This window comes from Gopherus flavomarginatus, chromosome 4, assembly GCF_025201925.1.
Source record: "Gopherus flavomarginatus isolate rGopFla2 chromosome 4, rGopFla2.mat.asm, whole genome shotgun sequence".
Lineage (NCBI taxonomy): Eukaryota > Metazoa > Chordata > Testudines > Testudinidae > Gopherus > Gopherus flavomarginatus.
Genome location: NC_066620.1, coordinates 104,920,297 through 104,932,161, shown reverse-complemented (window position 1 = coordinate 104,932,161; position 11,865 = coordinate 104,920,297). Strand labels below are relative to the sequence as shown.

At 38.1% G+C, this 11,865-nt stretch overlaps 1 long non-coding RNA gene across 2 annotated transcripts; it reads right to left on the bottom strand.

Annotated features, from left to right (window-relative positions):
• On the bottom strand, nucleotides 1-11,611 carry LOC127049361 (uncharacterized). Of its 2 annotated transcripts, none has more exons than XR_007773961.1 (3): nucleotides 11,352-11,611; nucleotides 10,874-11,001; nucleotides 1-428 (listed from the first exon to the last, which is right to left on the bottom strand). It is a non-coding gene; the product is annotated as an uncharacterized LOC127049361 (long non-coding RNA). The 2 variants fall into 2 exon arrangements; XR_007773962.1 differs by having other exon boundaries at nucleotides 10,908-11,001.
• Nucleotides 11,612-11,865: the final 254 nt, after the last annotated feature.

The following is an 11,865-nucleotide window of genomic DNA, read 5'->3' as shown; positions in this document are numbered from 1 at the left end:
TATAAAACAGATTTATTAACTACAGAAAGATAGATTTTAAGTGATTATAAGTAGCAAGCATAGAAATCAAAGTTGGTTACCTAAGAAATAAACATAAATTCACAATCTGAGTTCTACAAACTAAACAGGATTTGAATCAAGCGGTGTCTCACCCTGACAGATGGTACAAACAGGTCACAGATCATCAATATACAGGTTGGAACTGCCTTCCAGCTTGGGACCATCCTTCCCCAGTTCAAAATCTTTGTCCTCCAGATGTTTTTTTCCAGGTGTTGAGTTTGGAGGGGTGGGGAAGAGGCCAAGTGATGATGTCACTTCCTTTCTTTTATAATTTATTCCAGCTTGCTGGGAAGATCTTTGCTGTGACATGGGGATCAGAAGCAGTCTCCACTGTCTACGTGCTCTCTCTGAGAAGTCTTCTGGAATGACTATTGGTAAAGTGGATTCCTTTTAATGGGCTATCAGCATGTCTGGCTACTCCATTTTGTACCTGAAAGGCTGGTTGTGGGTGTTCCCAACCTCACAACATATTTCAGTTACTCATACATAACAAAACTTAATAGCTTCACATACAGTGATAGCACATACAATCTAACAGGATATTAATGTTAAAAAATCAAGATATTTAAAACAATACCTCACAAGGCATACTTTGTATAAAATACACCATAATTATAAGAAGTGGTGAATATGGGGGTTCCAGGGTGCCACTCTGAGGTACAGAGTGTCACAGGGCAATCAACAAAGTGTTTGTTTGTTGATGTTTCACAATGGCTCAGAGGGTTTCAGAGGGCCATTTTGTGTGCAGCACCAATGCTTTACACTAAGTAATGCTTCTTTCCTGTTTGGTGAGTCACACAATTACAGAGGTTTACAATGCAAACACTCAATATAATTTTTTGCCATGGGCTATGGATGTTATAAGTGAGATCAATACATTCAACATCCTACAAGCATTTCATCAAGTCTAAACACTGAACACATTTTCATCAACGTAACATCTATTTTAACTCTGCTAACACACAGGTGAGCCAGACAGGTTTCTAGCTATGCACTTGTCAGTGTTCTTTGAGGTCTAGGGGCCTTGGCACGAGCTGGCACCTAGTCTGCCAGTGTCATACCATGCATGTGGGGCAGCATGGAAGAAGACACTGAAGTGCTTATGGGAGAAAGTGACAAACAAGTGATGAAAGGTAAGAACTTTAGCAGCAAATGTGAATCTGAACATGTAAGGAGGGTTAGAGGTATATAGAACTTTGAAAGTGTTGACAAGATGCTTGAATTTGATGTAATATCAGATGGGGAGTCAGTGGAGGATTCAAAGAGAGGAAGTGACATGATCAAAAGATGAGCAAGAAAGATAACTTGCACTGCAGCATTTTATATGGCCTGGGAGGCAAGACGGATTTTAGGGAGGTTGGAGAGAGATTATAGTAGTGGACGTAGGATGTGAGCGCCTGAATGAGTAATATAGATGTAAGGAAAAAAGGGGTGGATCTTGATGATACTGGAGAGGAAGATGAGGCAAGATTTGGACCTAGCTTAATTGTGTGGGGCAAGGGAGATGGGAGTATCAAAACTAACATCCAGGTTGTTGACCTGCGTGATGGGATGGTAGGTGGGGTTTTCAACTGTAACAGACGAGGGGGAAAGTAGAGCAGGTTTGGGAATTGAACTCAGTAGTCTGATTATTAACATGTTATGTTAAGGTAAGGCATTAAGATGACAATGAAACATCACATAGATGAGCTGAGACTCAGGATTGGATGGAAGGAGACAGAAACTTGAAAATCAGTCATAGAGATGGCAGTTGTAACCATCTAAATGGATGAGATTGACTGGAGATAGGGTGTAAACGGCAAGGACAGTGACTGGAGATACCTCTCACTGAAAGTGAGAAAGAGAATGAGAATTGACCAAAAGAAGCAGAAAGAATGGACAGTGCAACAGAAGAAAAACCAGGACAGGATGGCATCACTAAAGGCCTGTCGTCTCTCCCTGATGATTACCTGATATCTACTTATATAGCAGATGCACGTTTCCATGTCAGTGGAAAGTTCTCAAATTTGAATGCAAAATTATGCCTTTCCACTCTTCTGTATCAAATATATTTCCAAAAGTTTTCATAAACCACTAACAATTACTTGTACTGTTATCCCCAACTTTAAAGTATCCACGTTATCATACGAACAAACAGAACTAACTGGGGGACAGAGACAATGATTAGAACAATTCAAAAGACAAGAATCTGTAACCAAGTGAGAATTATATATAATTTAATTGTCTTTGGTATATGCCTCTATCCCCATATAGTACCATTACAGTTGAGATCCAATGAAGTGCTCAGACTAACAGCTTCCTGGTTGAAAAAGGAAGGAGCTAGAGGCAGAATATTTTCACTGAAAGATCTTCGGTTCTGGAACATGTTTTCTCTGTTAATCCACGAGAGCCCAAATTTGCTGACCTTCAGGTCCTGCTGCAAAGCTCATCTTTTTTCCCAGGTAATTCTTAGTTGAGTAGTTTGTATTAGATAGTAGGAAAGTCAAAGTTTGTGTGGTTTGGGGAGGATTTCATATATTGACATTAGTCTATTTTCTATTATTTCAGTAGAATTACCTGAGGAGTAAGGTATTAATCAACATGTGTAATGGTGGCAACATCCTTCCCTGATTATATTTTAAAAAAGAAAGCAGAATCTATTTTACTTTTCATTGTCTACTCTTTTGTTACCTTGTATTTCCCACAATAAAAATAAACTGGAAAGTTTCCCTCTTGTCCAGTGCTTGGGCTTCAAACACTGTAAGGGAATATTTGTTTAGAAAAAACGTTTTCTTTCTTTATTTTTTGGGGATGGGGTTATTTAAAAAAAACTTTTCTTTTGGTTTTGTGGTTTTTTAATGCGTATTTTTTTTACAAAATTCTAATTTTTGCATCAAATACATTTTACAGGGTCCCTTACAGAACTAAGAACCATCACAAACTCACCATTATTACTTCAACCTTCCCTTCTTTTATATAAACAAATAGCAGTGTGTACGAACAAAAACAACACACTGCACTGCAAACAATTCTCTCCAGAGGCTGAGACAAAGAACACACTGCACATAATAGACGTTAGTCATGTCACTTAATGCACTACTAGAAGGCACTCAGATATTACAGTGATAAGGGCAGAATAAGAACTTATAATACAAATTACAGTGCTTACTCCACTTTACCAGTAACTTTCTTTGCTCAGAAATAACATGACTACTCATCCTAAAAAGTTTTGTACTGTGTTATTTTTATTAGAAAGGAGTGTTCAAAGAATCATAGAAAATTAGGGTTGGGAGGTACCTCAGGAGGTCATCTAGTCCAACCCCCTGCTCAAAGCAGAGCCAATGCCAACTAAATCATCCCAGCCAGGGCTTTGTCAAGCCAGGCCTTAAAAACCTCTAAGAATGGAGATTCCACCACCTCCATAGGTAACCCATTCTGGTGCTTCACCACCCTCCTAGTGAAACAGTTTTTCCTAATATCCAACCTAGACCTCCCCCACTGTCAGTTATGTAATCGTTATAGAGTGTTGGAAATAAATAGCAGCATTCCAATGATCACTACTTATATATATTCTAGATGTAAGACCCATATACCTAAATGAAATAATGAAAAATACTTGATTGACATATGTATACTTGTCTGAATTTTGAATCTACACTACAATACGACACCTTCCATGAGATGTTTTTATTACTATGACAGTTGTAAAAATGAATCACTTTTTTTAATCTTGTAGGTGGGTAGTCATTTACAATGAGTCATTGATGAAAGAGTCTGTCTGGAATTGTACACTTTATGTAAAACACTGTACATGCATTGAGCACTATACAGGAAAGCCATTTTCAAAGTTGTAGCACTATAATTGTGTTTAGAAGTATATAAATTATTTTTGTTGGCCGTATTTTAAGTTTAATTTATTTAGTCAGAAAATCCTCCTCACTTGGCGGATAATCATATTTCATCCTTATATGATTGTTATAAGGCTGTTGCTCATTTGACTTACAATATATTACTTCCTTTTAAATGGAGACAGACTATATTTCATTTCATTGTGTGGTACTTATGTGGCAAATACGATACAACACAACCTCTATGATTGATAAATATGAAACAATGCTCATTCATAAAAATGATGAAGTATGATTCTGCCGTTTTTTGTGTGGACAAAACTTCCATTACCTTTAGTGGGTATTTTGCCTGCTAAGATTGCAGGACTGAGACCTAATTCTTATTCAGGACAACTTTTAATGCATACACTGGGCCACTAGAGAAGTACAGTATGTGGTCACTTCTCTAACGTAATTTCAACTTTTCATTAATACATCAATGTTTTAAATCTGCATTAAAATAAACCTAATTATGAAAGCAATATATTCTAGTAAAATGCATGTTTAGTATTGATAATAGGGCTGTCAAGCAATTAAAAACATTTATCATGATTAGTTGTGCGATTAATATTGTTAATTGTGCAATTAATTGCTCTGTTAAACAATAATAGAATACCAGTTGTTTACATATTTGTGGATGTTTTCTACATTTTCAAATATATTGATTTCAATTAGAACACAGATTACAAAGTGTATAGTGCTCACTTTATATTTTTATTACAAATATTTTCACTGTAAAAAACAAGAAATAGTATTTTTCAATTCACCTAATACAAGTACTGTAGTGCAATATCTTTATCATTAAAGTTGAACTTACAAATGTAGAATTATGTACAAAAAATAACTGGACAAAAAAAACCCCAACTACATAAAATACAGCCTACGAGTCCACTCAGTCCTACTTCTTGTTTAGCCAATCGTTCAAACAAGTTTGTTTACATGTGCAGGTGATAATGCTGCCCACTTCTTGTTTACAATGTCACCTGAAAGTGAGAACAGGCATTCACATGGCATTGTTGTAGCCAGGGTTGCAAGATATTTATGTGCCAGATATGCTAAAGATTCATATGTCCTTTCATGCTTCACCCACCATTCCAGAGGTGATGCTGATCGGCTTCTGCTCGATAACAATCCAAAGCAGTGCAGACTGACGCACATTCATTTTAATTATCTGAGTCAGATGCCACCAACCAAAGGTTGATTTTCTTTTTTTGTGGTTCGAGTTCTGTAGTTTACGCATCGGACTGTTGTTCTTTTAAGACTTCTGAAAATATGCTTCACACCTCGTCCCTCTAGGGTGACCAGACAGCAAGTGTGAAAAATTAGGACAAGGGGTGGTGGGGGGATAATAGGAGTCTATATAAGACAAAGCCACAAATATCGAGACTCTCCCTATAAAATTGGGACATCTGGTCACCCTATGACCCTCTCAGATTTTGGAAGGCCCTTCAGATTCTTAAACCTTGGGTTGAGTGCTGTAGCTACTTTTAGAAATCTCACATAAGGGTACCTTCTTTGAATTTTGTCAAATCTGCAGTGGAAGTGTTCTTAAAACCAACAACATATGCTGGGTCATCATCTGCAATTGCCATAACTTGAAATATATGGCAGAATGCAGGTAAAACAAAGCTGGAGACATACAATTCTCCCCCAAGGAGTTCTGTCACAAATGTAATTAATGCATTAATTTTATAACAAGTGTCATCGGAATGGAAGCATGTTCTCTGGAATGGTGGCCAGAGTATGAAGGGATATACAAATGTGGAGCATACCTGGCATATAAATACTTAGCAATGCCAGCTACAACAGTGCCATGCAAACACCTGTTTTCATTTTCAGGTGTATTGTAAATAAGAAGTGGGCAGCAGTTTCTCCCATAAATGTAAACAAACTTGTTTGTCTTAGTGATTGGCTGAACAGGAAGTAGGACTGAGTGGATTTGTAGGCATTAAAGTTTTACATTGTTTTTTGAGTGTAGTTATTGAACACAAAATTCTACATTTGTAAGTTTGACTTTCACAATAAAGAGATTGCACTACAGTACTTGTATAAGGTGAACTGAAAAATACTATTTCTTTTGTTTATCATTTTTACAATGCAAATATTTGTAATAAAAATAATATAAAGTGAGCAGTGTATACTTTATATTCTGTGTCGTAAACTGAAATCAAATATTTGAAAATGTAGAAAAACCATCCAAAATATTTACTAAATTTCACGAATGTGGCTTAATTTCAAGTATGTGTATAAGTCTCTTTGAACTCAGTGGGATTTAAGCAAGTTCTTAACTTTAAGAGTACACTTACATGTTATCCTAAATCAGGGCCAAAATTTGAAGCTCTTTAAAATTATTATTCATTACTAGTACCTCTGAAGCCACCGCCATGCACCTTAAGTAGACTTGAATTTGAAGATAAATAGCAGATTTATTACACATTCTTGTTGTACACAATTTGCATTTTAATTTTTGTTGCCTGTTTCTTGTACTAGAGTGATAATCTTATACATGCATAGTCAAGCCTAAATTAAACAAAAAATCCACATCATAACCAGCATGAGGAGATAAATTTCTTAGTGAGAAATAATCTGCTTTCATGCAGATATCATTACTTAGGAAAGGGAACAAACTCTATGGGTATAAAATGCCTATACAATTAAAATGGGAGGAAGTGACAGTACTCTGGAGGACAGAATTAGAATACAAAATGATCTTGACAAAATGGGAGAATTGGTCTGAAATCAACAAGATCAAATTCAATAGACAAGTGCAAAATACTTCACTTAGTAAGAAAAAAAATCAAATGTACACCACTAAAATGTGGAATAACTGGCTATACACTAATACTGCTGAACAGAATCTGGGGATTATAGTGGATCATAAAGTGAATACAAGTCAGTCATGTGGTGCAGTTGTAAAAAAGGCTAATACCATTCTGGGTTGTATTATTAGGAGTGCTGTATGTAAAACGTGGGAGGTAACTATGAGCTATGAGGATCAGCATTGGATCCACATACCTGTGTGAACAGGTATTTTCACACATGAAATCTGTCCTCTGTCCCTCTCGGAGCCGGTTAACAACTGATCTCTCAGAAGACTGTGTGCAGCTTAAAGAATCCAAATACATGCCAGACATTGGAAAACTCAGCAAGGAAAAGCCAGGGCAAGGATCACCCTAAACTGATAAGATCTGCATTTTAATTTAATTTTAAATGAAGCTTCTTAAACATTTAAAAAACCTTATTTACTTTACATACAACAATAGTTTAGTTATATATTATAGACTTATAGAAAGAGACCTTCTAAAAATGTTAAAATGTATTACTGGCACGCGAAACCTTAAATTAGAATGAATAAATGAAGACTCAGCACACCGCTTTTGAAAGGTTACCGATCCCTGGACTACGTAAACAAAAGGAAGAGTACTGTGCATTCTTAGAACAACATTGGAAGGAAATTAATTAAGTGCTTTCACTGGCCAAGGAAAATTTGGATAAGCAGAAAAATAAATTACTTCTTTGGACAGTGATAGAATTAAAGGAGTGTCTCAGTCAAGCCAAAAGAATGTGCTGCTAAGAAAACCTTACTTTAGGAACTGAAGATGTGACTGACAATTAAGAAAATGTAGAAAGCAGATCTGGATTTTAAATATTTCTTCAAAATAACTTACCTTTATTGATACGGTACTCATCTACTGAAAATGAGATGGAGATTTAAACAGCAATATTTAACTAAGGGAATAAAAAACTGTATGTATTATCGGTAATATACAATGAGGAAAGCCAAAGACTTTTTTGGAGACAAGTGAATGTGTAAAATATATTAAGTATTTTTTACAATATTCCATTGTGAAGTAATAAGAAAAAATAAAAATACCTATAAAAAGTTAAAATAGTTAAGTAATCTACATTATGGAATTAAAGTGTTATTGTGCTAATGTAGAGTGAAGGTCTGCTCTATTATACTAATGTAAATTCAGAATAGCTCCAGTGATCTCATGGCATTAGTTCAGATTTATACCAGTACAGAAGAATTTTTCCATAATAAAGAATGTTATAATTCAAGTAGTCTGGAGATTTAAATATAAATAAGGCCATGGAAGGAGAGTCCCTTTCTAGGAAAAGAAAATTTGAGATAAAAGCTTCAGTTTATTGTGGAGATAAAAGAAAAGTTTGAGTTCTTATAACTGAAGAGTGGAGCATTCAGTATTGAGCAAGAGAGCTCCTTCTTCCCTTTCCAAGGGCAGCAGATGAGTGAGTCTTTAGCCGAAGACAGTAAAACTAAGGGGCCCCATGCGGCATAATAACAGATGAGGAATGTATAAGACCCATTATAATGCAATGTTAGGCTGAGTGAAATTCTGCTCACTTCAACAGAGGGTGCCGTAGCAACCAAGCCACAGGATTCTGTGACAGTTGGGATGAGCCCAAGGATCTTGCAGGAAACCTGGTCTGGTTGCCCCATCCCCAGGTAAAAGTTTTGGAAGTATCATTTCAGAATAATTCAGAGTGGGGTGGAGTGGTCAAAGCTGTGACAGCATGTGGAGCATTATATATGATTACATTATATCCTGCAGAGTTGGGTGAAGAGGACTGGAAGACACAATGGAGCATATGGAGCTATGAAAAATCTGGAGAGGGGACAAACCAAAGTCAGGGGTGGGACAACTGCCCTCTTGCCCCATAGCAAATGATGTCCCTGACTGGGACTGGAGCGTCAAACATTGGAAAGAGAGTTCAGACATCAGGGGCAGAAAAGTCTGAGTAGGGCACAAAGAGGAGGTTGGGCAGAGTCAGTTTAGTTTGCAAAGAGAGGATGTGGTTATTGGGTAAGAGGAGCAGGGAGGGAGGAAGCTTTGAAATACTGAAACTAAAGCCTGAGAGAAGAGATAAGGAAGATGTTTGCTGCACTATAAAATGAAAGGCCTACTCTTGCTCCCATGGAAGTCAACGGGAGTTTTGCCATTGACTTCAATGGGAGCAGAAGTTAAGGTAGCAGGAAGAGTCAAGTTGGTGAAAGGCATCAGTCATAGAGGCGGGGGGTGGGGTCGGGTGGGGAAGACTACAGTACTACACAAAATAGCAACAACTGCATATATTATTATAATTTATTATTTGTATTACAGTAGCTCTGAGAGACATCTGTCAGAATCAGGGTCCTCTTGTGCTGGGTGTTGTATTAAAAACACAGCAAAACAGTCTCTGCTCCAAAGACCTTACCATATACTTAAAGACACTAGTACATAACTGGAGGGCACACAGTAGACAGGGTCAGGAAATGAAGGTGACTATAGTAGGAAAAAATGGTTATACAGGCCTCAAATTGTCAAACACTTAAGCACATTCTTAACTTTACTACTGTAATGTGATGACTGGTGTGTGTGTGTTGCCTTTCTGCTTCCTACTTCCTGTTCCCCTTCCTGTTTTCCTGCTACCTACCTGCTGTTCAGACTGTCGTCATGTTTTGTTCAGATTGTTGCTGACTTCACCAGTTCATGGTTATTACAGGTTTTGATTGACAATCTACCTGTTTGTCCTGCTTCAGGTTTTGTGTGTGTTTTTAAATTGCTATTCTGGGGTGCATCAGAGCATAACACGTGAATAGTCCTATTAACTTCAAAGGCACTGCTCACAGTAGTAAAGTTAAGGTCATGGTTAAGTATTTGAAGGCTTAGGGCTGTCAATGTGAACACAATGGGACCACTCACAACCCTAAAGTAAAATTACTTAGGAGTCTAAGTCTTTGCAACAGTTTTTTGTTTATAGTATAAACATTTGTCAGAAAATGCAAGAAATCAAACTAAAACTTAAAAAATATGGACTAACAATGTATAAGAGCAATAGATAATAAAACAGGAGTTGGAACTACCTACATATTTTAGAAAAGGAACAGAGTTTGTTTTATAAACAGGAACAAAACAACAACAAAACATTAATGTTTTATACAAAATGTATCCTGGCCCTTATCTAAGCCTATTTCTATTAAATATTTCCAACAGACTTGTGCCATCTCTTGGGTCAACTGAGAGCACTCCTTTGAGAGTGATTTGAGGAACTCCAATGTTCAACTCTCTCTTCTCACAGGTAATGTAAGGAAGCAACTGGTTCACTTAAGGACTGTCAACCATTTTCTAAAACTATGAGAACTATCTTAGCTTTTCCCAACTACTCATGCAACATAGACCTGCTTGGCATACAGGTCCAAATTGACTTACTGAGTTAATTAATAATCCCAGGGCAAAAATGAATAGAAGTTTCATTTCTGTTACCTTAGAGATGCCATGGAGAATCCATGAGATAATCTTTTCAAGTTATACAACACCTGCACCCCCACTGCTATGCCACATTCAGGTTGACTAAAAGGAACCCTTATATATATAATCTGTGCATTTAAATTTATTGTGCTTTTCCCCAATAAACCTCTATTCTATGTATAATGTAGAGATATTATGTAAGTGCTGTGTGTTGGTCTAATGCTATTCTTAAGGTATTCTTGTTACAGATAGGTAATGCCACTGGCTAACATTACTAGGATTGCATGCAATTATGACCTGAAATTATTTTCCTCATAAAACATAATTATAATAGATTTTCCCTCTTTATTCACTAACTGAAGACCTGGGGATGATTTGCATTTCAGAAGATATTTTAAAACTTTTTTTAAAATAAAAGAATTAATGTTTGAGGCAAGGACAATGACATTACCTTTCATGGTTGGGTATATGACCCTCTAGTCAGAGATAAGAACTATCATACTGCAACAGAGAAATAGAGTCTATTTTGATATTTTGTATTCGACAATAGCCAATGTCTGATATTTCAAAGAAAGGTGTAACTCTGCTCCACCCATCTAAATTGTTCAGTTGTGAAATAGCACCCATGAAAGGAAATGTCTTCCTAACCTCATCCATCATTTTATGCTTTATAGAATGAGGATGGAGAGCCCTTACCAATACTTTATTATGGTAATTTAAGTTGCTTTACTTGTTATGGAGATACAGTAGCTCCTCCATAGTTAAGATTGTAACCAGCTTCCATTATGCTCTAGGTTACATTTCCTTGAACACCAGTGAAGCACCTGTAGTAGGAAAATATATGTAATTAGGCAAAAATATTAGCTACTATTCTGTAAATAGTTCTGGGACCAATCCTGCTCTCAGTGATTTGAACATTACAATTTTGCCACTGATCTCTCATCATGTTGCTATTGGCTGATTGCTGCTTCCTAAGAACACAAGGAAGTTCATTGGTAACGTAGCTCCTTCTTGAAATCAAGTGGCAGCTAGATCTGTAGCATCAGGGGGTCTAGTGCATCTCCCCAGGTGGATGGGGTAATTATGAAGAGATAGTGAGCAGCTTCACCACAGCTGCTATCCACCCATGACCATAACTAGGTATGGTCAAACCATGAGTGCCTTACCCCAGTACCTGTGGGTATGGCTGAACCACTGATACTACACAGACACAGAGGGAAGGAACCACAGCCTCTCGACACCTGCCATCTGATCCCCGGTGCCACATCAGAGTGACAGAAGGTTGTTGCGGTGTTTGCACGGAGGACTCAAAGCAGGCATCCACAACCTCTGGCTCTGCCTGTGCTCAGAGGGTGTCTTTCGCCATCCCCCCGCGCACCCCTTCCTGGGGTAGCCTCCCCGGGCCGCCAAGCTTCCCCCCAGAGCAGGAGTAGGGAGAAGGACTCTGACATCCGGGTGCCTGCGCCCTTCGCGCGCATGCTCTACAGAGCCGCCGCTGGGTGGGTGAGGAGGCAGCAGCGGCAGGCAGCAGCACTGGCAGCTGCTTCTCGGGCGCTGCGCTTCCGCGTTGTGGGGCGAGAGGGCTAGACGAGGGTGGGGGCGGCTGGAGCAGGGGCCGGAGGATGGTGGTTGGGGGGCGGGCTGGCAGCCAGCACCAGCAGCAGCCAGGAGCTCGCTCCTGAGGCACG